The following is a 24,330-nucleotide window of genomic DNA, read 5'->3' on the forward strand; positions in this document are numbered from 1 at the left end:
AGATGTATTTCTATGGAAAATTACGGATGTTTGTGCTCATTTTCAGGTTTTCCACCTAAATATCATCAGGCAAAAAATACTTAGTTTACAGGTGAAACAATACAACTTCAATGCTTTGATACAGAACACCTGAACACTCTTTTCAGAGCAACTGTGATTATGAGTAATTCTGCTGGAAATTCTGAGGAAGTGATGAATGACTCGTGGAGTTCTCCAACTGGTTTTCTATGCACATGGTCTACTTGATAAAATACAACTTACATAACTAGCACAAGACAATTGAGCAATGAAGACAGCACAGGAAATGCCATTCATGTCGTTAGCCAAAACGCTCACGTGGCATTAACGTTCTCAGAGAATCATCACGAAAAGTTTGTTCCTTTTTAGTTCCTTGAGAACAGAAGCACAAGTGTTTATAAGAATCAAGAACACCACCTTTTTTCTCCACCCACACGGACTTGGCAGCGTGCCCCAGTATTTTGTGATGTCAGCTCGGAAAAACCTGCATTGCGTTGCTTCGGGGCCTCTGAGAAAATAAAAACAATTAAACTACATACTGATTTAAGACCTGCCCCCTTTTCTCCTCTGCGTGCCCTGCACTCAAAGAGAGACTTGTTGGTTCCCCTAATAAGTCTGGCCCCAATTCAGTTGCTCACTGGAGCTGGCTCATGGGATGAATGTTTATGACATGAACTGATGAACACTGATGAAACAGGACACCTACATGGTTACCTGGGCAGTACGTGGTGCTGTCAGCAGTCCAGCTGGAAACAGTGTTAGGGCTTTTAAGTACCTGCACCAAAAGTAATACTCTTCGAGCTCAAAATCATGAAAGAAATTACAAAATCAACCGGAGACCTTTGCAGGACAGAGGGACTGTGAAGGGCTGTTTCTCCTAAAAGGCAGCACTCCCCTGCCTGCCCACACTAGTTCAGGAGGCGAGGCAGAGGAGGTGGCCATCATTTCCATAAGCATTCACAGGCAATGCCCAATATAACACAGAAGTCCAGGACCAGGGAATGCAGACAAAACACTTAGTTCAAGCACACCTTTCCTCTCTGGATCCCTTGGCATCAACATAGTTCTCACTATATATTTAGGAGCATCCCTCAAGCTTAGTGCACAATTAAGGCCACCCAAATCCGCAGGAGCAGACTGAAGCCTGTCTTTTTGCTAATACACCTACAGTCCTGAAATCTATACCCACAGACTCTCTCCTAACATGGGCTGTTCTGAGCAAAGGATGAATTTTGCCCCAAAGGCTTGACAGCTCTAAGGACAATCCACAGCAGGGTGTGCACTGTTGGAAGGGCAGGAAAGGGAATAATTACACTGGTAAGAACATAATCACACTTTAGCTGCTAATCCTGCAACATAGCCTATGAGCGCAGACTCCTCGTTATTCTTAATGAAGAGGAGTGCACCTCACATGCATGCACTGATGCCACAGATACCTACTGTTTGCTAAAGGACCAGGGCCCAAACCACAACTGAAAAAAAATACCTAAAACCAGATTTTGTCTTTGACTGGAAAAAGCCAAAATTAAACTTCGATACAATAACTAAAAATTACCCAGTGGCCAACAAGTGGCAGATTCAGGTGCAGATTTCACTTATACCCAAAGAGTAAATCCTATTTGGTGGTGTTTAAGCAAGTGATCTTCCATTGACACATCAAGATTTATCAAGTCTGCTAGCTGTTTTACTGGAAAATAACTCTCCCAGTAAGATTTCCAGAGATTACAGTCTGGGCTAAACTGCTGTACTATCAAGACCATAGAATACCACATAAAGAAGGAGTTACCTTTGAAACACTGCAGTTTCTGATCCAGCACAAACCTCTCTCTCTCTCCCTGGTACTTCTGTGAGTACATGTGAATGTTCACCTCTGTGCATGTGTACTCATATAATTACATTTTTAGATGAATTTGCCTGCTTGTGTTCATGGCCCAAATGGATAGAAAACCTCCCTCCTCTAACCCAAAAGTCACCATACAAGTTACATGCAATAATTTACAAGCAACCCTGAAGGATCTGCACTTTTTCCCTCTGTAAGAAGATCTAGAGCTGACAGGCCACTGACTGTGTTACACACTGCCCTTGGTCCCCAAGGAACCCCTTTGTAAATCCCCATATCTGCAATTAAGCCATGATCTTTAGTAAAGTCTCTGTGCTGCTCACTTTTAGGGCAGTCTAGAAAATTATGGCAAACCTCTAACCATCTCCTCCAAGTTACTACAGTCCTTCCCACAAACCTTGTAGAGAATAAACAAAAGCTACAGGCTTGTTATAAAATGGGTGCTGTGTGAACTTTTCCAACTGAAAATAAAACATCCTTTAATTCTTCTGAGGATTCCAGGTAAAGAATGTCTCAGTAGGAGTCAAAGATTGTATAAGTGATGGTTCTGGGTTCTCCCACAAAATCCAGTCTGCCTTTGGAAACCTTCTCAATTAGCATTAGAAGACGCTAATTAATAACACATAGTCCTTTCCACTGGTTCAAACAGGTTCTAGATGACATCATTATCTTTCTATCCTTTATCCCTGTTCTCCTATGGAATTCACACTGAAATTGCAGACTGATCTGCTGTCCAGCACCCCAGTGAAGTCCTCCATGACAGCTCCCTTCCTTAAGGTCCGTAAAGCTGGCAGTCAAGAAGCTGAGACTCAACTGGAGCTGACATCAGCCTCTCCACAACCAGTTTACAACTGCAACAGGAAACAGAGGACAGAACATTCCCCTCCGCAGAGCAACAAACAAAATCTATTTCTTCCCTTTAAGGTCCTCACAGTTACGATCCATACAACCAAGCAACTGAGGGAAGAGGAATCAGGAGCATACTTATCAATATGCACTGTAGATATCATCTCAGCATGGCAACTAGGGCAAAACAGGAAATTAATAAGATTATTTAATAGCCCTTTTCTTGTCAGTTGATTATAAAGATTGTTTCAATATGAATGTTCATATTTCAACACACACGTACAGTTTACTCTGTAGTTGTCTACATTTTAGAATTTTGCACTGAACTGACAGAGATTAAATATACTTTATTACACACCATGTTTGACAGACCATCCAAAGATGTTCTTTACAATTTATTTCCTTGGTCCAGTACCACATTATTCTTACTGTTTAAGTCATTACTGTCATAGGAAAAGCTTCCTATTAACAGTTCTTCTGTATGTGCAGGAGCTATTGCTCTGGCATGTGAATGTGAGATGCAGAAGGACTTATTCATGTGCATCAGTACAAAACTGAATGAAGTAGCACTGACTGCAGGTAAAACATATTTCACTTGGAAACTGTCCAGGTGACAGCTCTCATGTATTGGCAATAATGTCCCTTCTGTTTAACATAGTCCAAGTATTAGACTCCAGTAGTATTTGTGCAAGAAGTTCCACTCAGCCCAGTGGAGCTATTTATGTGCACACATAGGTATGCACATGCATCAAATTTTTTAAAAGTCTGGATGTACAACGTAAAGTTTACTGAAAATTAATACAAGGCACCAATGCTGATCAGTATGGAAAAGCCGTGGGGAACTTCACAGCAACACAAATGAGTTCTGTAAGAAAATTTAACATCCCTAGCACTCGGGGGAAGGGGGAGAAGAAATCTTACTGATGAATTTTTGGTAAGTAACAGATGGCATTAGGAAACAGGGATAATTCCCTAGTAAAGGACTCGGTTTAAGACTATCACAGAAATGTAGTAATTCTCTACAAAATTCTGTCAGATTCAGGATTGAGCACTTGTAGAAAGTCATCTTTATTTCAGTCTCTTCCCCAAATGGAAAAAAAAAAAATTAAATCCCTGAGTCATAGCTCAAGATTCATAAATACAGGATTTAAAGGAGACCATTATATGACTCCAGGAGACTGCAAAGTATCAAAGCTATTTGCTTAGAATAAGTGACAGCATTAGCCCAGCCAGGCATTTTTAGTATCTCAAATGACATTTTATACAGATGCTCTTTTCCATCTAACTAACAGCATGGTTTCACCAGTTGTCACCATAAAAAAAAACCTAAATGGCAAAACTAAAATTGAACTACAGCTTTTTCAGTATGGAAAAAGGAAAACAAACATCTGCTGTGCTTTCTGCCTCACTGGTTAATGTGTTAAGCTAGACAACGTAAAAAAACACTACTTTATAGCACTGCTATATTATTATTCATGTCTCTAAGTCATCAAAACTAAACATCAATGTACAGGACCATGACTGAATCACACACAACACCCTCTCATAACACTATTAAAAAACCTAGGCTGAAAGCAGCCTTTTTCTGGTTTGAAACTCGAGGCTTGCCTTAGCCATAAAAGTCAAGACCATTTAAGATCTCTTTAGATCATGAATGTCTATATCACACTTACCTCAATAAGGTAAAGTACTTCACTGCATTCCCTAGGAAAAGTAATTTTATAAAAAGTAATTACTACAATGAAAAAATTTAGAAAAATTCTGTCAAACATTGCAATCACACAAGTCTAAAAAGCAAAAGAAGCTAAACATCTATCAAGCAAATATGCCAAAGTTGTCAGACACACACAGAGCTCTAAGCACATTTACATAGACATACAACATTCTCAACAGCTGATTTACTGTGAAAGCAGGTGCCAAAACCCCAACACAAAAGAACAACAAACAACACAAACACCCAGCTTCCAGCTGGGAACAAGTCCCAGCCTACTTCCCCAGGCCCATTCCAACTAAAACTCAGCTCAAATTCTCCCTGCTCCTTCATACATGCTCAGGCCTCCACCAAGTTCCACACAGTGTTAGAATTAACTCCAGCTCCATGACAAAAATGAGGTTATTTTGCCTGGGTTACCACTTTGTTTCTGCAAAATAGGCTTCTTTCAAGGGCTAACCCAAGCCCAGCAGAGACAAAGTACAGATTCACAGCAACAGCAAGTCACCTTGCACCCCAATTCAGAGGGTTTCAGCACTTTGGCAGGTCCATGACAGCCCCTCCAAGACAAGACATCCCAGTTTTCCATTCCAACTCTGCAGAATGCCACACAAAACACAGCAGGATCTATATCAGCACCTTCTGCTCATTTTAGTACCAATGTGTTACTGGAGCAGTAACTGTACATTTAGAAGCACAAATCCTCATCAGGTTTACACACCATAGCTGCAGGACTGGTGGGGAAAAAAAAAAAAATCTCATGCTCTGATCTTTGTTCCAGCTCTCCCAAGCTGGAGAGCAGCAGCACAGCCTGCAATTGGTAATCGTTTCCTCCCTCATTCACTGCTCAAACACTTCTTCAATCAAAAAAAACGCACACTCCCAGAAACTGAAAGTGCCTGCACCAGACACTGTCTAAAGGAAGTACCCTAATTATGCCTATTTTAGGATTTACATTTTAATTTCAGCTTCAAGATGGGCTCTTCTCAGGGGAAAACCAAGAGCAGCATGGTAAATCCTTCAGGCACATTCCTCCTGCTTTTCTTTCCAAGTTGCTGCTGTGGGGTTTTACACTGGCTGAAGACACCAGCAACACACAGCAAAAGGATATTACAGCCTCTCTGGGTAACAGTGTTCCATGTAAGGACTGCCTAACCTGGGGCAGTAGCTTTCAAGAAGAGAGAAGATTTATTTTTCCTCTCAGGAGGATAAAATAAGAAATACCATATCGTCTTTCAGATTCAGAGAGACTAGAAAATGAAAGGACTTACTAAACAACTTGCTCCATTCTTTCAAGACAGAGTTGTTCCACATTGATGCGGCTGCCCCATATCATGTTGGGTATCATTGGTTTGTCTTTAATAACAGACAAAGACTTCCACTGCATAATGCAAGTTAGCTTATCTTTAACAGGGATCTCAGCTGCAGAACCAACCCCGAACTTAGTAGCCTTAAAAACCAAAGTGATATCTACAACATGTTTTTTTAGGTGGATTCTTCAGAACTTACTGCATTAAATTCACAACAGGCTTTGATATCGACTCTAACAAGTAATTAAACTGATGTTTCAATGATAAGTGTTTTCAAGTTGTGCTTATTAACATTTTATTATGAAAGTGACAAGAGAGACTCTCTGCAATGAAGCTGCTCAAAGAACATACAGGATGAAAGTCAGCAATGATCTTATTATTCCATCAATGTCACCAAGAACAAAAGTAATGAACAACCTCTCGCAGGCTCCTGTGGATGCTCCAAAGTGTTTGCAAGGAAGGCAATCCAAGTTTACACAGCCCCTCAACGAGCAAAGTGTCTTCGTCTGTTATTCCCACAATGTACCTCAAGACCTTCCTAAGCAGGGTGGTGAGCAGGTCAGCACTGCAAGATGGTATCGATCAGTCCTGCATTCAGCAAGAGCTGGGAGCTCTGAGCCACTGACTCACAGAACAACCCCCTCAAGAAGAGGCATCTCCCAGCGCAGCAGTGAGACAGCCAGAGCCTCCCCAGGCACCTCAGCAGTGCTGTGGCTCTCACCTGCCAGAGCATGCTGATAACTACTGGGGATGTAGGAGGGAGAGCAGTTTCCTCTTGCTCACTTCTGTGCACCCACACAGGGCCAGCCTGAATTTCTGACACACCACATGCCACCGAGTGCTGCTGCTGACTGGACACCAACACAGAAAACACCTGGGTACTGTTCTTCCCAGCTCTCCATTTCCCTGCTGATATTCTCACAATTAAAAACTTTTGAGTTTGCCCTTTCTGGTTTGCTGGCACACTGAAGGGGAAATACAAAACAAAATTAAATGCAAGTAAAAAATTCCTGTAAGATACTGAGCCAGGCTTATACACATCACAGTGCAAACCAAACAATCCTATTTTACTAACAGTCTGAGCAGCCTTTATCTGTCACACACACAAATATTCAGAGGGAAGTACATAACACCAGTTGCCCTCAGGAAGCAGAATAATGCCAGCTCCACATTACTGCCACTGCTCACAACTCTGCTGTCTCCAGCCCACCTGCCACCACCCTGGGCTTTGTGCCTCTGACTGGAGTGCATGGGCTCTTTTGTTGGTCACCTAGAAAAATATCACTCATAGTGAGCCCTAACACTTCAAGTAGCTCTAATTCAGCTTTCAACTCAGTTCTTTGTCCTCTAAAAATAACTCATGTTTAATTGCAACTGGCTACAATTTTCTAATTCTTTGTGACCCCAAACCTCTCAATCTATTACCCAGAGACAGCCAAAGTAATCCTTAATGAAGGTGTGGGTGTGATGCAGCATGCTAGGAGCCATCTGGTTGCCAGGTGTTTCCTGGCTTAGCTTTTCTTCACAACACACATCCCTCCTCCTCCCCTAATTCCAAGGAAGACAATTTCTACCTCAGGATAGTCCTTCGTTAAAGACACAGGCAAGGGCTTTATTGCAAACAAGTCAGCTGCAGCACAGCAAAGTTCAGAGCCTTCAACAGAAAGCCTGAAAGGGCTCTTTATTACCATACACACCTCCCTGTGACTACCAGCAAAAGACTATGCCAAGAGTATTTCTAACTGTTAATAGGAAGGGAGCCAAGTGCAACAATTTCACTGTAACCCTATGTCTTGTATTCTTCACTCACAACCAAAAAAAATAAATTAAAAAAAATTAAATTTTTTTAGAAAAATACCATTTACAGTAAAAACATGTAGTTTAAAATGTACTAGGTAAGATTCAGACTGGGGTAATTTGATTTCTTTTAGGGAGCAACACAACCTACCAGGGAGGTTAGATCCTGTGACCTTCATTTTCAAAATGGAGCATTAACTTTTTTCATACCAGTAAAGTCCTTCCAGTTCTCAAACACACGTTCCCGCCCCTCCCCTTCACCAGTGCTCTGGAGCAATTTAGAGAGCTGGACTGGTAGAAGGTAATTTTTGTACAGGACTAGCATTGTCCCAGCTGAACTTCCTGAGCTGGCTTCCCACAGGGTCAGGGAAGGACCAGGCACTGCAGGAGCAAACTGGCACAGGACCTCAACAGCAGCAGCTGAGATAAGCATCCCAGACTTCCAAATTGGAAAGCTTCTCCTGGTCCCCACTATCATGGCTAGATTTAGTCTGCATAAAGCATTTCACATTTCAGGCTAAAACCAGCAAACGTTTACTTGGGCACCTGCAGTAGTCAGTTCTCAGGAATGGTTTCAGACTGGTTATGTACAAGTACCACGGTCGGTGGACGTACACAGAAAAATTGTCTCAATATTTCCACAGGGCAAGGAAAACTCGTTTTTCCTACAGTAAAGAGAAAAGGTCTGGAGAGCAGGTCTGTGCTGGGGAGTTCCATAGAGCCAGGTTTGATGCTCCTGCTGTCCTTGGGAATTAGCAGGTTAAGAAATGGAAATGACTGCTGCTTAGCTGATACACAGGGCAAAAATGCAGAGTAGCCGCCCTGCCAGCCTGGAACCTGCTCTGCTGGGCTTGGCATCCAAGTACCCTGCAGAGGAGCTGCCCCAGCAGCCCTTGGCACCCTAAGCCTGCACTGTCTATGTATGAGGATATGTCAGGCCCTGATCAATTTATTGGTGGATACAGAGAAGATCATTTTGCAAAGACAAGGCTGAAATTTGCCCAGAAAATCCCAATAGGAATCATTTCCAAGCCAAGAAGCACTGTTCCAGTTCTGCTATGGATCAGGAACTAAGCAAGCAGGACAAGCCAAAACCAAAACCAGCAGCACACCTGTGATGAACGTGCCAGAGGCTCTCACCATTAGCCCAGAGCCCCACCAGCTCACATGCACTGTCCATCCTACAGCTGTCCTACCCACAATCCCAAACTTCTGTAAGCTCCTCAGAAAACGAGCAACATTTCACTTCAAAACAAAGTCCAGCAGAAGAATATCCCATGGTTATTCCTCCATAGTTTCAGCTATATAGTGAGTTTCTTAGTTCTGCCCAGAGCTATGCTTCAATACAAAATGAGTGACTAAAATGGAAAACAACAAATAAAAATAGAAAAATACTCAAATGCAGCCAGACCTACAGTGGAAGGGAAAATTGCCCAGGACCACTGCCAGTTGTGAAGGGTTTTCAAGTTCAGCTGCAGAGTAAATCCCCATCATGGAAAGGGAAATATTAACAAGGGACTAGAGATATAGAACCTTTATTCTTGAGGCACACTTGCTTGTTCATTTGACTATTTGCATATTTTAATATCTTTTAAGATGCAAGTTTCTGCTAGAAATTATCTCCACAAGCCTCGAAACATTCTTCCCAGAGCTACTCATCTGCTTAGTGACAGAGGCATGGGGCAGGGCTTGTTTACTAATCTAGGAGGATTATACTCCAATCTGGATCAAGCCTTGCCTGAAGGTAAGGGCAGTAGAGCAAACAATAAATACACCACTTTCCAACTGCAAAGGCATGAGGGGAACAAAATACTAAAGAAAGTTATGTCATGCTTGGATCTGGAAAAGAGGTGAATATAAGGAGATAGCAGTTTCTTTATAGTTGTTGTTCAACAGCTGCTGGAAATCCTGGACAGGTAAATTCTATTTCTACTGTTCTGTCAGCTCTTAAACCTACCAGTTACAGCTAAAACAAGTCTACGTAGCTAATTTTTCAAATGAAAACATAACACATGCCTCTGACCTCTTTTTTTTTGCCTTTTTAATGCATTCAGACATCACTCCCTCACTGGAGGAAAACTCATTTTTCACTTATCTTCCCTCTCCTTCAGATGAGCATCAAAAGATACCAAAACATTGCCAGAGACAACACAAAAACACATCGCAGGTAAAATATTCATTCTCTCACTCATCCCAGGACACAAATAAATCACTTACTCGATTGCAAACTGGAATAAGCAGCGTCACTGAGACTGATCTTGCAATAACTTAAAATACAGAAGAAAATTCCACACTCTCCTCAGAAAAAATTTACAACTTCTATCAGTATATAAAGCAAATTAGAAACAAAAGTAACTCAAGTCTTTCAAGTGACTGAAACCTCAGACCCAAAATTCACCTGAGAATGGCAGGGAAGTGAGGGCAAAACAAATCACCTGGTGCTGCCCACAGAGGAATTCCAGAGTAACACCCCATGATGCCAACTCTGCAATACCACCTCTTCAAGGAAATACTTCTTTCTGAACCTAACAGTAGACATGGCTTCACATCCTAAAGTATGGAAAACACTAGGTTTGCCCAATATTTTTTTCCCAAGTACTTACTCCCTCCTCCTGCTTGCAGCAGGTGGTAAAAGAATTTATTCCTAAAACACTTAAAGTAACTTGTTTACACTTTAAGTACAGCTTGCACATTCACCACATTGCTCTGGCCCCATCACCAGAACAAAACAGAAAATCCATGACCCTACCCAAAAAAGGTGAATCTGCCTTAAAACAGCCAGTACCATTTTTCTCTGCTGGCTCAGAAAGGTACACACCTTCCAACAATTACATCTTTTAAAAAAATTAATTAATTACAATCAAGGATGTGAGAAATAGAAACCCAATCAGGCAATTTCCAATCAGAATTTATTATATGATAAAAGCAAATTCAGCGCTGGGTGATCAGGGAAGGGGTTCAACAACTCCCAACGCCTGTCACACCTAAAGAAGACATTTGTTCTACATTTATTTCCAGCTACTACATGAATATTCATTATACATAAGTATAAACATTACACATTGTTAGGTACACGAGTATAAACATTATACATTGTTAGGTCAGACATTCCACAGATATTTCTTAACAAGAATGCTGTCTATAAGCATCCATAATATACTGTTAAATCAGACATTCAGCAGATGTTCACTTGTTATCTATACAAAGTTATAAATTTTAAGAAAGGTGCTATTATCTAGCTAACTAAACAAAATTCTCTCACTATAAATCCTACACAAGGTAAAAGGGAGGTAACTTGTTTTTCTCTCTTTACAGGGGCCCAATTAAGTTTTACAACTTGTTTTTCTTTTCTCTCCAGGTCATATTGACCTTACACTGTTTTCTCTTAATTAGCTCGAATCATTTTCTCAGTTTATCACAAAGGACTACTCTCTCATAGCAGTGTACGTATCCATTTATGCTACATGACAACAAGTAGAATCAAGTTCATTAAGAGATTTCAAAGCAAAGCATAAGGCATTGTTTCAGCAGGTATTACTTACTGTCAGTCTCAAAGCCTGAGCTCGCTATGAGGGCTTCAAAGTCAACTTGGTCCAGAAGAGCCAAAGAGCAGGAAATCCCCATAACTGCAGCTGCCACCCAACACTGGCAGCACTTGCACAAGTCACACCCACCCAAAAGTCAGTCCCTAAAAGGACTCACAGGCTGCCGAGGGGGCTGGTGGGAAAGGCTTGATAACTGTGCCTGCTGGTAATTAGAGGTAATAATGACCTCTAATAAATTACTGACCAGCAGGTCAGTGCTGGTGCCCTGATACCAACATTACCACCTACACAAACACACAACCATTCCAACAGCTGAAAATGTGTTTCTAACTTTTGACTGCTTCTAATCATGAATTAAAGCTTTGCAACATATTATTAATTCCGTTTATTGATAACAGTGATGCTGCAAGTGTATAGTGGACCGAGACAAGTGAAGGCAAAAAAATAAAGAAACCTAACTGAATTCAGCTTTTTTTGCCCACAGAAACAGTTTTGTACTAGAGGTCATTCTAAATGAATGTAATCTGGCTACACCTATTTTTTTTTCCAAAAGCATTCCACAAGAAAGTTCTCAACTACATATATTGAAAGGTACATTTACGGGTATTTTTAATACTGCATTCAAAATACTGACAGTGTTTTAAGCAACACTAGTAGCATGCCATTTAAATTATCTCAACTAAAGGACTGCAAGTATTATCTATAAATCACTGCTGCTAATTCTGGCAAACTGTGGAATATAAAATTACAGATATGAATTTGTCATATTACAAAATGCCTTTTATTTATTAGACATAAATTTATTATATGCTCTAACAGATAGCACTGGGTAATACAAAATGCTTACATTCAATATTTTGCTAAGTCTTATTCAGAAGCACAACCAGCTCTCTATACCCTGAAAAGCTTAACTTTGCAGAACAACATGGAATGAAAGCTCTTATTTACCACACTCTATCCCTAGGTCTTTGGAATGGATCAAGTTATTAACTGTTCCCCCTCCCACACGGAGAGGTTTGTTTGCTTTTCCTTTTTTTTTTTTTTTAATTACTCTCCCGTATTTTCCAACTTTCCCTTTACTACTTCAGGAAATTCCCATATTTTATCTCCCTAAGACAAAAGAAATATACAGTTTCCTTCCTCCTGATTTATGTGTTTCTTCATCATTTTACGGGGGGAGATTTTTTTTATGGGACATCAAATTAATCCTTACAAAATTAGACAGATGATGGGGACAAAAAACTACCTTGCCACCTTCCTTCCAGACACACTTAGCCACAACCTTAAATGCCAGGTCTGATCTGGACTCCTGGCAACACAGACACTGACTCCCAGGTGCATTCTGAGCATTCTTGCAGCCTGTGAAGAGCATCCTTTGGCCCAAACTCTGCTCTGACTGAATCAGTGCAAATCAGTAATGACTCTGATACAAATCTGGAGGAGCTGACTCTCATTTCAGAAAACTCCCTCCTATTCCTGTGGCTGTTTCCCCATGCCACATATTGTCTAATATGGATGCGGGGGAGCACTGAAGGAGGGCAGGGTAATTCTGCAGGTAAGGAAGCAGCTCAGGGCCATCACACCTGGCTTCATCTCTGATTCCCTCTCATCCCAAGGCTGACAAGTGTGATGGGATATGAATGACCGATCACCCAGACCACTCCTTGAGCAAGGTCCATTCTCCTCCTTCGCAAATCATTCAACTTCCACCCCTGCATCTCTCCTTTTTGAGATCCTGGATTTCTTTCCTCTGCCTTCTTGAACATTTGCTAATTGCTAGAGAAATAAAAGCTAGTATTGCCTTCAGCACACTCAAGGGAAGCAATGCCCTGCAACACAAGCTCCAAACAGCAGCCTAGCACCTTGAAAAGCACATCAGGCACCAGCAGACAGGGGTCTGTCAGTGAGAGGCACCCTGCACGTGGACGTACAGCTGCTGGTAATCAAGCCACAGTCACAGAAGTTCAAACAAAGGTAGCAGCTCTGCTGTCTGAGCGATACCACATGGCCAGAAGAGGAAGAGATGCCCAAGCATACCTTACCAGATCACATGGAAGCAGCTGCAAGAATGGGGCAGGGCCTTTAAAAGGCTGTGGGGTCTCTTGGTCCAACAATCAGCCAGGGAACAGTGAAAACATGTTAACATTAGCAAGTATTAGCTGTTGGCACTGGGAGCCATCACATTGCAGCGTTGAGCCTCAGGTCTGGCCAAAGTCCCCGTGAGAGAATCAGATCTTTCTGCTCAGACCTGGCGGCCACAGAAACGCTGCCGTGGAAAACAGTAACTCGGCACAAAAGAGCCGGTTAGCTAAAACAAGCCAACCAGACTTCCAGCCAACCAAAACTCAAATCCAGACCTGAACCCTCCCTAAAGTCAAAGGATTTTGAACACGTGCTTTCAGTCTATTCCACAGCAGACACAGACAAGAGGTTTCGCTCGCCGTTGCCCTCAGTCTCTGAGCCTTCCCAGAGATATGGGTGTCCTTACACTTTACTGCACCTTGCAATTGCCTGCACTGGCTTACCAGGTTACACAGATACCTTCTACACAAAACGAGGAGAACAAGAAGAACTGTAGCTAAAACCTAGCCGGGGTTCCTCCAGGCACAGCCTGGAGGCACAACCCCGTGGCTGTAGGGAAGAAGGCCAATCAATCTGCGCTCACAGCCAGCAGACAGGTTTCTGGCCCAGCAGCGAAGCACCCAGGCCACTTTTGAATGTCCACAGCACTTTCTACTGTTCATCTCTGGTTTAAATTTGGACCAAGGCCGGAGTTTTTGAAAGCATATCCCTAACTCTGTTCAGAACCTTTATAATATTCCTACTCTATGTTCTCTTTTTGAGGTAGTATTTCCTAACTTTGCTCATCCAAGAGCAGAACCTCAGGAAAAGTGGCAAGTTTTGCACATGGAAGCAGCTCTTCTAACAGATAATCTATGTCCCTCAACATAGAACTGACTGTTCCTAGTTTTAAACAAGAAACCAGCCCCTATCATTCTCTCCAGAAAATAAAGCGGACACACAGGGTTAATTGAATCAACAGGTCCTATAATTAAATGTTACCAAGTTAGCTGATATGATTGGACTACTGGGTTTGGTTGGTTTGGGAGTTTTTTTGTGTTGTTTATCCAGAGGCTGCATACACTTTAAATACAGCTAATCTTGCAAATGGCTATTGAAATTTAGTTTAAAACGCCCTCAGGGGACAAAATGACAAGTTTCACAAAGAGAAAAGCAACTTTTCATAGACTCAACTCAGTGGAAGCTACTGTGATCTAAGTGCATCACACTATTGGAAGTACTAACAGAAACAAGTCTTCCTACTTCTTGCTGGGGGCTTGACCAACACAACACGAGAAATATTCCTCATATCCCCAGACCCACGAGTGCCAAATCTAAATGAAGGAGCAGAATTTGCTAGAGGGACTTAATTCTACCTAAAAATCCATAACTTAAGAATTCACAGGTATGAACTGATTATTTCCCTAATGGGAAAAAGTACCCCAGATTTTCAATGATCAGAAAACAGATCTGAAAGTGGCATTGTCTTTTTCCTGATGGTGCCAGTCAGGTGCAGATTCAAGGAATTCAACATAGTTATACTGATTTTCTCCACTTAACACTGCTGGTCGTAATGGGCCATTGTCACCCTTGTACCATATGGACATAAAGATACATACATATTTTATCCAGAAGATGGATAAAATAAACAAACACTCATTACACCACAGAAAGTTAGAAAAACAACACATTTAAGTAACACTAAAAGATAAACAGTATATCATAACATTGGTCAAGCCTATAAACTAGCACTATCTTACAGATTACAGAAAACAAAGAGATTCAGTAAATTTTTATATTGTTGAGGTTGCCCAAGCCACACCTTTTCACAGTAATTCCTTTCAAACTGGCACTTTAACCAAGATGCAGAATACTGAGTATAAACACCGACACTCTGGAGCTGTTGTCTCCTTATCACTCCCGTCAGCTCCTCAGTCAAGACAAAAGAACAAAGATCAGTCTCATCTGCAAGCCTGCTGCAGGGAAAAACAGCTATGAGTGTAAAACCATAAGGAGCAAAGGAGCAACGGCATTAGCTCATCTTTTCTCCTTAATACAACAGCAAACAATTAGTGTTAAAGTAAAATGGGTCAATCAAGACCTCAAATCTTCTTAACAGCTAGTACAGTAACCCATGTGGCCACAGAAATCCAAATTAACCCCATGGATACCTCAGTTCTTTCCTCCAATACCTAGAAAGCAATTACAAGTGTCACACTGAATCTCTTTCTAGAACACTCTCATATAGTTTAGTAGCATAACCTGTGATTAAGCCTATCCATGAAATAAAAGCTTTTTCCTCTACTGAAGCAGATGGCTTAAACCACCTCTGTTTTCCACCACCAATCCTCTAAATCAGCTCCACCCTATGGAAATCAGTCTCATGCTGGTTTTTTTTCTTATTAGCTGAGATGCAGTACAGAACTGCTGCTAACAAGCACACTTGTATATGAAGCAAAAGAATAGAAGAAAAAGCACCTGCCCTAAGGATGCCAAAGATGTCAAGACCCACCCTTCTTGTGCCTTAGCATGTGCATGTGTGTTTGGGGAGGGAAAAGCCACAGTATGATTTCACAGAACGTTGTTCATTTCCATGCTTAGTCTAGAAGTATTTGGCATCACTAAATATCATCAAGGGTTTTCCACCACTGAGCCCACATACCCTCTCTTTCTCTTTCCAGCAAAACATTCCCTTTTCGGTAAAAACATGCTTGACTTTTAAACGTGCTTAAGGCTGACTTTCAAGGGCAATTAAGCATATGTTTGAACAACTGAATAAATCCAGATGGAACAAAACAAGCATCCTTGAGTGTTAGGAACAATTCTATATATCAGCACATGCATTCATCAAATACGCATATTGGCTTTAAGGTAGCACAGAAACAAAATATCCAGGTGACCACCAGGTCAGATAATTCAGTTCAGAAACGACCTTGTAAGGTCGCCTAGGAGCCCTATTACACCCTTCCAAATTTCTGGCCATTATTAATGTGCCTGTTAACTGCAACACTCCCTGATCCCTTCCTAGGTAAGGCTTCAGTTCAGCTACAAGTGTCCTGCAGGCAGGAATTCCTCTTTGGGAACACCAATAAAGCCAAGGGGTGTTTTTTTGTTCTTTGGCTGTGAGCCAGAGGTTTTACCAGATCAGGTCTCAGCATAGCCACTGCCTGGTCTATAAGCAAAAGTTCTGTAAGGAACTCGGGCCTTTGGACTGACCCACAATTTATAGAAAAATACTACTATCGGAGCTTTTTTTTTCCTTTCTTAAGCTAATTGTAATTTGTCCGCCACGGCAGATCAGATTTCAGATCTCACAGATCCTGCAGCTGCATTTCAAGCTCTGTCAGTATCTTGCGACTTTGCAGAAATGTTTGTAATCAAGAGGTGACTTTCTGAAAGCCATCATTGTAAAGTCCTCACATCCCAAATTCTTTTTGACTTCTTCCTCTTCCAACCACTTTAAGAAAACAAACCTATCTCCAACACGTGTATGACGTGCCACACTGGGGGGTGATATCTGAAACAGCCCAGCAGAGTCTGCAATAGGCCACCCCCTTCAACCCCCCCCCCCATTTCTGTGTTTCGGTATTTCTAGCAACTTCTACAGCTCAAGCAGCTCTTAAGTAAGCACAGTGCCAGTGCTAGATGGACCAGAGCCCACTGGTGTCAGCACATACAGCAAATGTTTCCTCTGTGAATCCAGAGGAATTTATGGTATAGTATGTGGTAACATGACACAGGCTGAAAGGAAAGGTACGCTTCTGGAAAAACATCCAGCAAGAAGGGAATTCTTAACCCACAGACTGCAGCAATTCATTTAGGGACTGCTGGGATCAGATCACTTGTGCCTAGGTGCAGCACCTCAGGGGTCATTCAATTACAACAATTACAACAATTTCTGTATTGCCCCAACATATTAAAGGCAACAGCTAAGTGGGTATGACATAACACACCGTAACAATTACATCAGATCTCTAAATCAAGGGTGCAAATGCCGCTTTATATAACAATCTGCATTATAAGCACAATGAACTGCCCTCCGGTGTGCTAAAACTCTCCACAGAAGAACAGCAACTTTTTATTCTCAGGATGACAGCACTTTGGCCTCTCTCAAACACCCACAGGCAATGCACAATATAGGTGCAACAAACTGAAAGTTTCATTAACCAAATCCTGACCCTTGATGAGATAAGAAAAAATGAGGAGAGAGAACTTAGGGCACCATGCTCCACTGCTGAGATCACCCCTCCCCGCAGAGCCAGGGCTCACCTGCGTGTCTCATTTCCATGCTAAATGGTCTCACTAAGCCATGGAGATTATTTTCAATGTGTTACTTTAGCTCATCTGCAAATGCCCGAGCTCCAGGAGACTGGTACCACATTAAGACGGGGGTCTTGCTCACTGCTGAGTGCAGCATCAGTGCTTTGCAAAGGGGCAAAATGAAATACTCAGCGAGGAATTCGGTGGTTCCCAGACCGAGGTGCTACAGGGGCGAGTACATATCACACTTTCAGAACATCAGCAGCAGAAATGAACACCCATCCACAAACTTAACTGGACTATCTCTAACTGAAGAGAGTTTTTAGCACACTCAGGGAAGGTGCCCATTCTCTCATTCTTAGTGATCTATGAAGTAATGGCAGGGGTAACTTCACTAGGCCATGCCCTCTCAGCACATTCTCTTCTCAGGCAAGGGCTGAGATGCTGTGATCACGTCATCCAGTCAGGAGGGAAGAAAGAGGAGCTATAGAAAATAAATACAGTCTGCAGCTGAACCTCTTCTTGGGTGCATTGGCTACAAGATCTGCAGTCTAGACATCCCTGCAAGTCTAAACCAGCACAGGTGAAAAGAAACAGATTCTTTCACGGAGAGAAAGCAAAGGTTTGTGGAGCAAATGGGAAGAACCAGAACAGAAAGGATACGTGCTTCAATCCTGCAAGGAAGAATGCTTCAGAAAACAAAAGGGACAGGTTTCCCAAACCACAAGCAGCCCAAATGCTGGACAGCAAGGCATTTTTTGAGAAAGGATGGAGCATGATTTATTGGTATCAACCACAAAGACATGACAGATTATGAAAAGGGATGCTGGAGACCTAGAATAAGTAAGACTTACAACATATGGATGTATACACCCTACTCTACTGCATGACTCTATGTTAATGCTCACTTACATGTGAAAGCCACCTACTTCGTCTCAGAAAGAATCCTACATGAAAACCCACCAGCAAAACAAAAGAATATCTTTATTCGGAGGAGAACTGAAAATTCCTGCACGGGGAAATTAACCATGCCGGTATCTTACAGAGGGAGAGCAACTCTCCCGACGCGCGGCACACCCCCTTCTTTCCCGAAGGTGCTCCATACAGCACATCCTATCCGAGGGGCAGGTCGCAGCACGCCTCACACGGCGTGCTGGGCACACCGAGCAGGGTCGGCACATACTCGCGGCTCCTACCTGCAGCGGGGCACGGTTTACATCATTTTCTTACATAAAAAGGCTTTGTTCGCCGCCGGCCTCCCGTGCGCGGCTGCTCCCTCGCCGGACCTGCGGCCGATGCGTTCAACACAGGGAATCTTTTTTTTCTTTCAGGGTCGGTTTTTCCCCCCCCCCCTCCCCGATGCAAATTAACAGCGCTTGGAGCCCTCGCACCCCCTCGCCTCACACAACGCTCTTTGTTCAGCCGCGCAGATCCCCTTAGAGGAGCTTAGGGGTGGGGGCAGGAGAAGACAGAGAATCACATCCTCCGAAGGGCTTTTACAGTCTGGAGATGCTCAGAGCCCTCGGGGGCAGCAGCCCCCACGAAGGTGAAACGGGCGTTACCGGGGGCTTTTACCCCTCCCATCACCTCGGGCAGGTCGGGCGGGGGCGACCCGCGGCGAACTCCTGCGCGGGACCGCAGAGGGGGCTGAGGGGCCGAAGGGCTGAGGGAAGGAGGGAGGGAGGGGGGGCGCGCGCGGGGCCCGGGCGGCGCGAGCCCCCGAGCAAGGCTCGCGACGGCCACGAGGCGGGAGGCGCGCGCGGCCCCGCGCCCCCCCTGCCCGCGCCCCTGCCCCGCCCGCCCGTCCTCCCTCCCCCGGCGGGGCTCGGCTCGCTCCTTACCTGAGCGCCGCGGCGGCCGCCGGCACCCACGGGCACAGAGAGGACGCGCCGCCGCCCGCGCAGTGCCGTGCCGTGCCGTGCCGTGCCGTGCCGTGCCGTGCCGTGCCGTGCCGTGCCGTGCCCGGCTCAGCCCGACCCGCCCCGCAGCTCCCGGGCTGTCGCGGGACGCGGCCGCCTGCGCGCCGCGCGCCCCCGGCACCGCCCCGCTGCCGCGGCCCCGCCCCGGCCCCGCCGCGCCCGCAGGGCCCCCGCGCCGGCGGGGGCGGTGGAGGGGGAGCGGCCCCTCGCCGCCGCCCCGCCCCGGCCCCTGCATTGCGGAGACACCCAGGCTCCGGGACGCTCAGCCCGCGCCCTGCCCTGCCCCCGGTAGAAAACCAGCCCGAAAGCCCCTTACCTGGTTTCATTTGGGTCTTCCAACGCTGCAAGTCCCAGCTCAGTCTAATTCCTCCTTTTTCTCTGGAGAAAGAGAGCGAATAATGGTGAGACCGGGGAAAAAAAGGGGTTTATGGCACCTCAGACACTGCGCTGCTGCTTACTTACACGCTGGTCTTGTAAGGCTGGGCTATCCAGCCATTTCCTGGAACCCGGCAATAAAAGATATCCTATTACTTTGTCACTTACCAGATTCTCGAATGAACTTTCTTCCTCAGCCCCTCAGAACATCAATTACAGTTTCTGTATTCCAAAGTCATCCCTCCTGCAACGCCACTGATATGATGGGGCTACAGCATTGGCTCATCTCACCTCTTCTAGCCAGTACCACATCGTTTCAGTTCCCTGTGCTGGAGATGAAAGAGTAAAATGGTGCTTTCTTACTTCTTCTATTTCCTAAACAAATTAGTCTGTTGGGTTTGTTTAAAATGCATGTTCAAAAAGCCAGTCTATCAGAATCTTAACCAGCAATTCCAAGTATCTCATGCCTGTATTAACCTAAAAAAATGTTTTGAAACAAAGGGGATCCAGTAAAGACAAATATTGCTATTTTTCTTTATATTTGGGCCACAAGTGTTTGACTGGTCAAAACAGATCCAGGATAGCCAAGATCTCACCCTTGCTTCTGTTTCTTCATACAGAGATGGCCATCCCTCAACAACTACTACATTGGATTATATTCCGCATTAATGGCATGTCGACGTTAATGAAGTGACCAGGGAATGCCAAATTATTTTAAGTATTTTTATGTATTTGTAAATCAGGAAATTTTCGTTATAAGGTCTGAGGCTGTGAGCCAAGGCTACAGACATTTCTTCCAGTCGCTTTCCTGAGACCTTCTCAAGCTCCTTGAGAGAACTTCCTACCACTGCTCTTTTCTTGCATTTCACCTGTAAATCAGTGGTGTGCAAAGGGAGCAGGATCTTGCCAAGAGGACAAAGCCATCATGTTCCCCTCTGGTTACTCACCACTGGTGATGTACATCCATCTGGAGGAGATGCTGTCAGAGGAAATGGATTTGCTGCAGCCAGTCTTTCTCTCGGGCTGTCAGGAGGAAAGACAGTGGTTCAGGGCATAAGGAACGTGCACCAGTGTCCCCAGCACCCTGAGGATCAGCAGTGCCTTCTCCTTGCTGTTTTCTGTTTGTGCCTCCCCTTGGAGGCCTATGTGTCCATGGAAGGACCTTGATGGATCTCTCCCTGCAAGCCCTTCCTCTCACCATGTAGATAATGTGAATGCAGGCTTACATAAAGCCTAATCAGAAGGAGCCCTGAGAGGGAGTGAGCAGTTGAGTTGATCAAGAAGTTACACTTCATCCAAATGGAAGTTAGATTTATTCAAATCTTATGATATTAAGGAAAAAAAAAAAAGGAATGGGGGAAACGACAGACAGCTTATACTTTTGTTGGAAACAAATACTGTGATGGGTATCACGGAAGAGATGAAGAGTTGTCTTAATGGAAAGACACCTGTACAATAAATAGACTGTGCACTGTCCATGTAGATTCCTCGAGATCACTAACTGGAGAAATGTTCAGAATATTCCATATGCCATGGAGGAATCAATGCCTCTGGCTCAGATGCAGTACGGCAGCAGCCTGTCTGTTCAGCAGCAGTCTGCAGAGAGAGAGAGAGAGAGAGAGAAGGCGAGTCTTGGAAGTTAGTCATTCAGTTCCATCTCTACTTTAAACAATCATCAAAGATGATGAAAAATAAACACAGGAAAAAACAATGTGGCAGTCACCATTTCCCCTGAGATAATTATCTAGTTAAATTACGTTATACTTCACATTAAATATTCAACAACAGTGTTGACACTAGACGTTTTTAAGACAGGAAGAATTCTTTTAATTCATGTTAGAGATGTTAAAATGCATGCATGTATTTTTATTAGAAATATTCATGCAGAGATCAAAAAGCATCATCCCACTAAGAGATAGTGGGGAAAGATTTTTTGTACCAAGGAAAAATAGATTTTTACATCACCTCATAAACCATGAGCTTTATAGTAAAGCTTTGACATGCTGAATTATGGATCTCTATATGGAGGTCGAGTAAGTCAAATGCAGAGGATTTTTTGCCTGTCTGCTAAAAGAAAAAGGAATGACATTGCCTATAGCCCTCTTTAGAACAGATTCATTTGAAACTGTGTCTGGAAAATATTGTTTTAAAAGGGATTTGTGTCAATACATATTCTCTTTCTATATAGTTAGAGTAGCAATCTGCCACTTCTCTAACAGTTTATTGAGCTGCAGCAGTGGCTGCTTAGGTATTTGGCATCACTTCAGGCTGGGGAAGGAAACATTTAATTTCTCAAAAACGCAGTGACTCAAGCCTTGGTGCCAATGTCACAACATTAGCTGAGCAAACAGAGCAGTCAAGGCAAAGTCAGCTCTTATTTATTGATGATGGGAAGAGCTGCAAGCACCAGTGTGCATGATGAAACAAAGCAAAGTATGGCTACAGCCCCTTTGCACACTTTTCCCACTGCCATGTTAGCAGTCTGTGGGTATGTTCAACAACTGGTTGAGCAGATTTTTCCCACCTTTCCCCTTGGAAAAACCTAGGCTAAGGTGACCAGGAAAGGCAGCGCTCCTGCCTCGGCATCGCTGAGTTGTTTCCGTGGTGTGGAAAACTTCAGGGTCCCTCTAGTGCCCAAAGGAGGCAATGGGGAAGAAAGGTGAACTGAAGAGTGCCTTCAAATGGTTATCAACCACTAAGCAAAGCAAAAGCTTCCACTGAAAATAATATGTACTTATCTCTGGCTTTGCATCACGAACTACCCTCAATTTTTTTTTCTGTTTAAGACAAGAAACTCAACTGTATCTCATCAGCTCATTTCCAGTAACATTTCCATGTAAAAGCCTTCTTTTTTCTGCCTCTCTCCCATTTGATTACATTTACCTGTCAAAGATTATTTGAAGATATTACCTATTTGTAAATGTAAATGCCTCGGGTTGCTACAGGGAAGCTTTAAGCAAAGCTAAGACCTGGCCCAGTGGAAGAACTTGTACCAGAGCTGCCTTTGTAGATTTAGTTATCTTTGGTCTTTTTGTCCAAGAGACTCTAGGTACCCATATGAATTATGATGGCAGAATTAGATTCAGGGAGCTACACTCTAATTTGCTAAATGCTTTTGATGTCAAAAGCCAGTCTCTGCATGAGAAGTAGAATAATTTGAAAGCAGAGAGAGGGTACAAAATACTTGTGTCACCAGCTCTTGGGGATACAAGGAGACTAGAATTCCAGTAGAGAATGTACTCCAGGGATTGTCTTCATTTTTCACTGCTGTACTTGAAAGTAAAGGACAATGTGCCAGTGTGAAAAATGGACAGTGGAATTCCCTTACATAGTTCATGGTTATGTGCAGAGCCTCTTCCCCTGGCGTTTACCTAACCCAGGTATGTTTTCCTCTTAGCTCTTGAGGCTCTGTGACACCTTGGTTGTGGGGATGATTCCTTTGCTGAAGAGGAGAAAGCTGGATGTCAGGCTTGTCACCTAAGAGACATCTCACAGGAGGAATCGTAAATGTACTCAAAAGGAAGCAAGAGGAACATTGATCCCTGCACAATTCAGCTGTAGAGAGTTCTTTACCTAAACTGCTTTAACCCATTTTGTGGGACATAGAACAACATTTCAGCTGTTAAGTTTCCATCTCCCCAAGAAGGAAAAAAAAAAAAAACCAAACTCTAGGAAAATATGTTTTGTTGCTCTTGTTATTTTCTAATTATAACAGAGAATGATGTTTCCCAGGAAGTAATAAATGCAAGTTTGAACTTGGGTCGTTTGTTTTGCCCTTTCTAGCATCTCACTACTACAGGCATTGCCTTCTTTATCTCTCTTGAAAATTGTGGGAATAAAACTACTGCACCAGTCAGTCTTATCATGTTTTCTAATGGAAATAAAAGAATGAAAAAAACCCAAACGAACAAAAAAAACCCCCAACAATTATCTGCTGCCTACTTACAGGATCAAAGAGAAGATGAATGGAACACAAGTTAAGTTTTAAGTCGTGAAATCTCCTTACACATTGCATCTGTAGCGAAACCATAGGAAAAAGCTGCTTTTCAAAATAAATATAATGTATGAGATACTGAATAGTCAAACTGGACAGAATACAATAGATGTATTATTTTTGAGATTTAATTTCCTGTTCTAGGGGAAAGTCTGAATTTTTCCAACAGTAGCTACTGAGGATTAAAGACCTTACAAAGCATCTATTACGATGCTTGCATGCTTGCAGAGGGAAGCTCATCAGTGCTCTGATGCACTGATAGCTTGTTTTATTAATGTGGAATTTTGATAAGGCTTTTTAATATGCTCCTCTTGTGTTCAAACATGTAAATGCTACTGCTTTTCCAAGCCTGAAGCTTAAACCATCAGCTGAAAACAGATTAGCTTAATCAAGTTAACATCCCAATATGGGGCAACATAGTTCGTCTTGGGTTTGGGCTTTGTATTTCTTTCTGCCTTTCTATGAATAAAACACCAATATTACTTCTTAAGAGAGTGGAAACATTACAGATAGAACAAGGCTGTGGCTGGAGGTTAAGCATCAACGTACTTGGGCTCTTTCTCGTTACCAAACCTCAAATAGCCTCACACTCAGCCTTTGTGTGAACAACACATGCAGTTGTCCAGTCTAGTTTTGAGAATGGCCTCAACCTGA

General features: G+C 43.2%; 1 protein-coding gene across 22 annotated transcripts in view; it reads right to left on the minus strand.

The window, feature by feature from the left end:
• The window catches only part of MAP2 (microtubule associated protein 2), a 221,824-nt gene extending 201,885 nt beyond the window's left edge, over positions 1 to 19,939 (minus strand). For 7 of the 22 annotated variants that reach the window (XM_039381301.1, XM_039381297.1, XM_039381308.1 and 4 more), the window contains exon 1: positions 19,230 to 19,339. The gene's annotated coding sequence lies outside the window, so the exon portion shown is untranslated. Of the gene's footprint in view, positions 1 to 19,229; positions 19,340 to 19,623; positions 19,686 to 19,850 lie in introns of those variants that run through there. The other 15 variants (XM_039381312.1, XM_039381310.1, XM_039381309.1 and 12 more) reach the window with 9 other exon arrangements.
• Positions 19,940 to 24,330: the final 4,391 nt, after the last annotated feature.

The sequence above is a fragment of the Pipra filicauda genome, unplaced genomic scaffold, assembly GCF_003945595.2.
Source record: "Pipra filicauda isolate LSUMZ 115617 unplaced genomic scaffold, ASM394559v2 scaffold21_size4447388_pilon, whole genome shotgun sequence".
NCBI classification, from domain to species: domain Eukaryota; kingdom Metazoa; phylum Chordata; class Aves; order Passeriformes; family Pipridae; genus Pipra; species Pipra filicauda.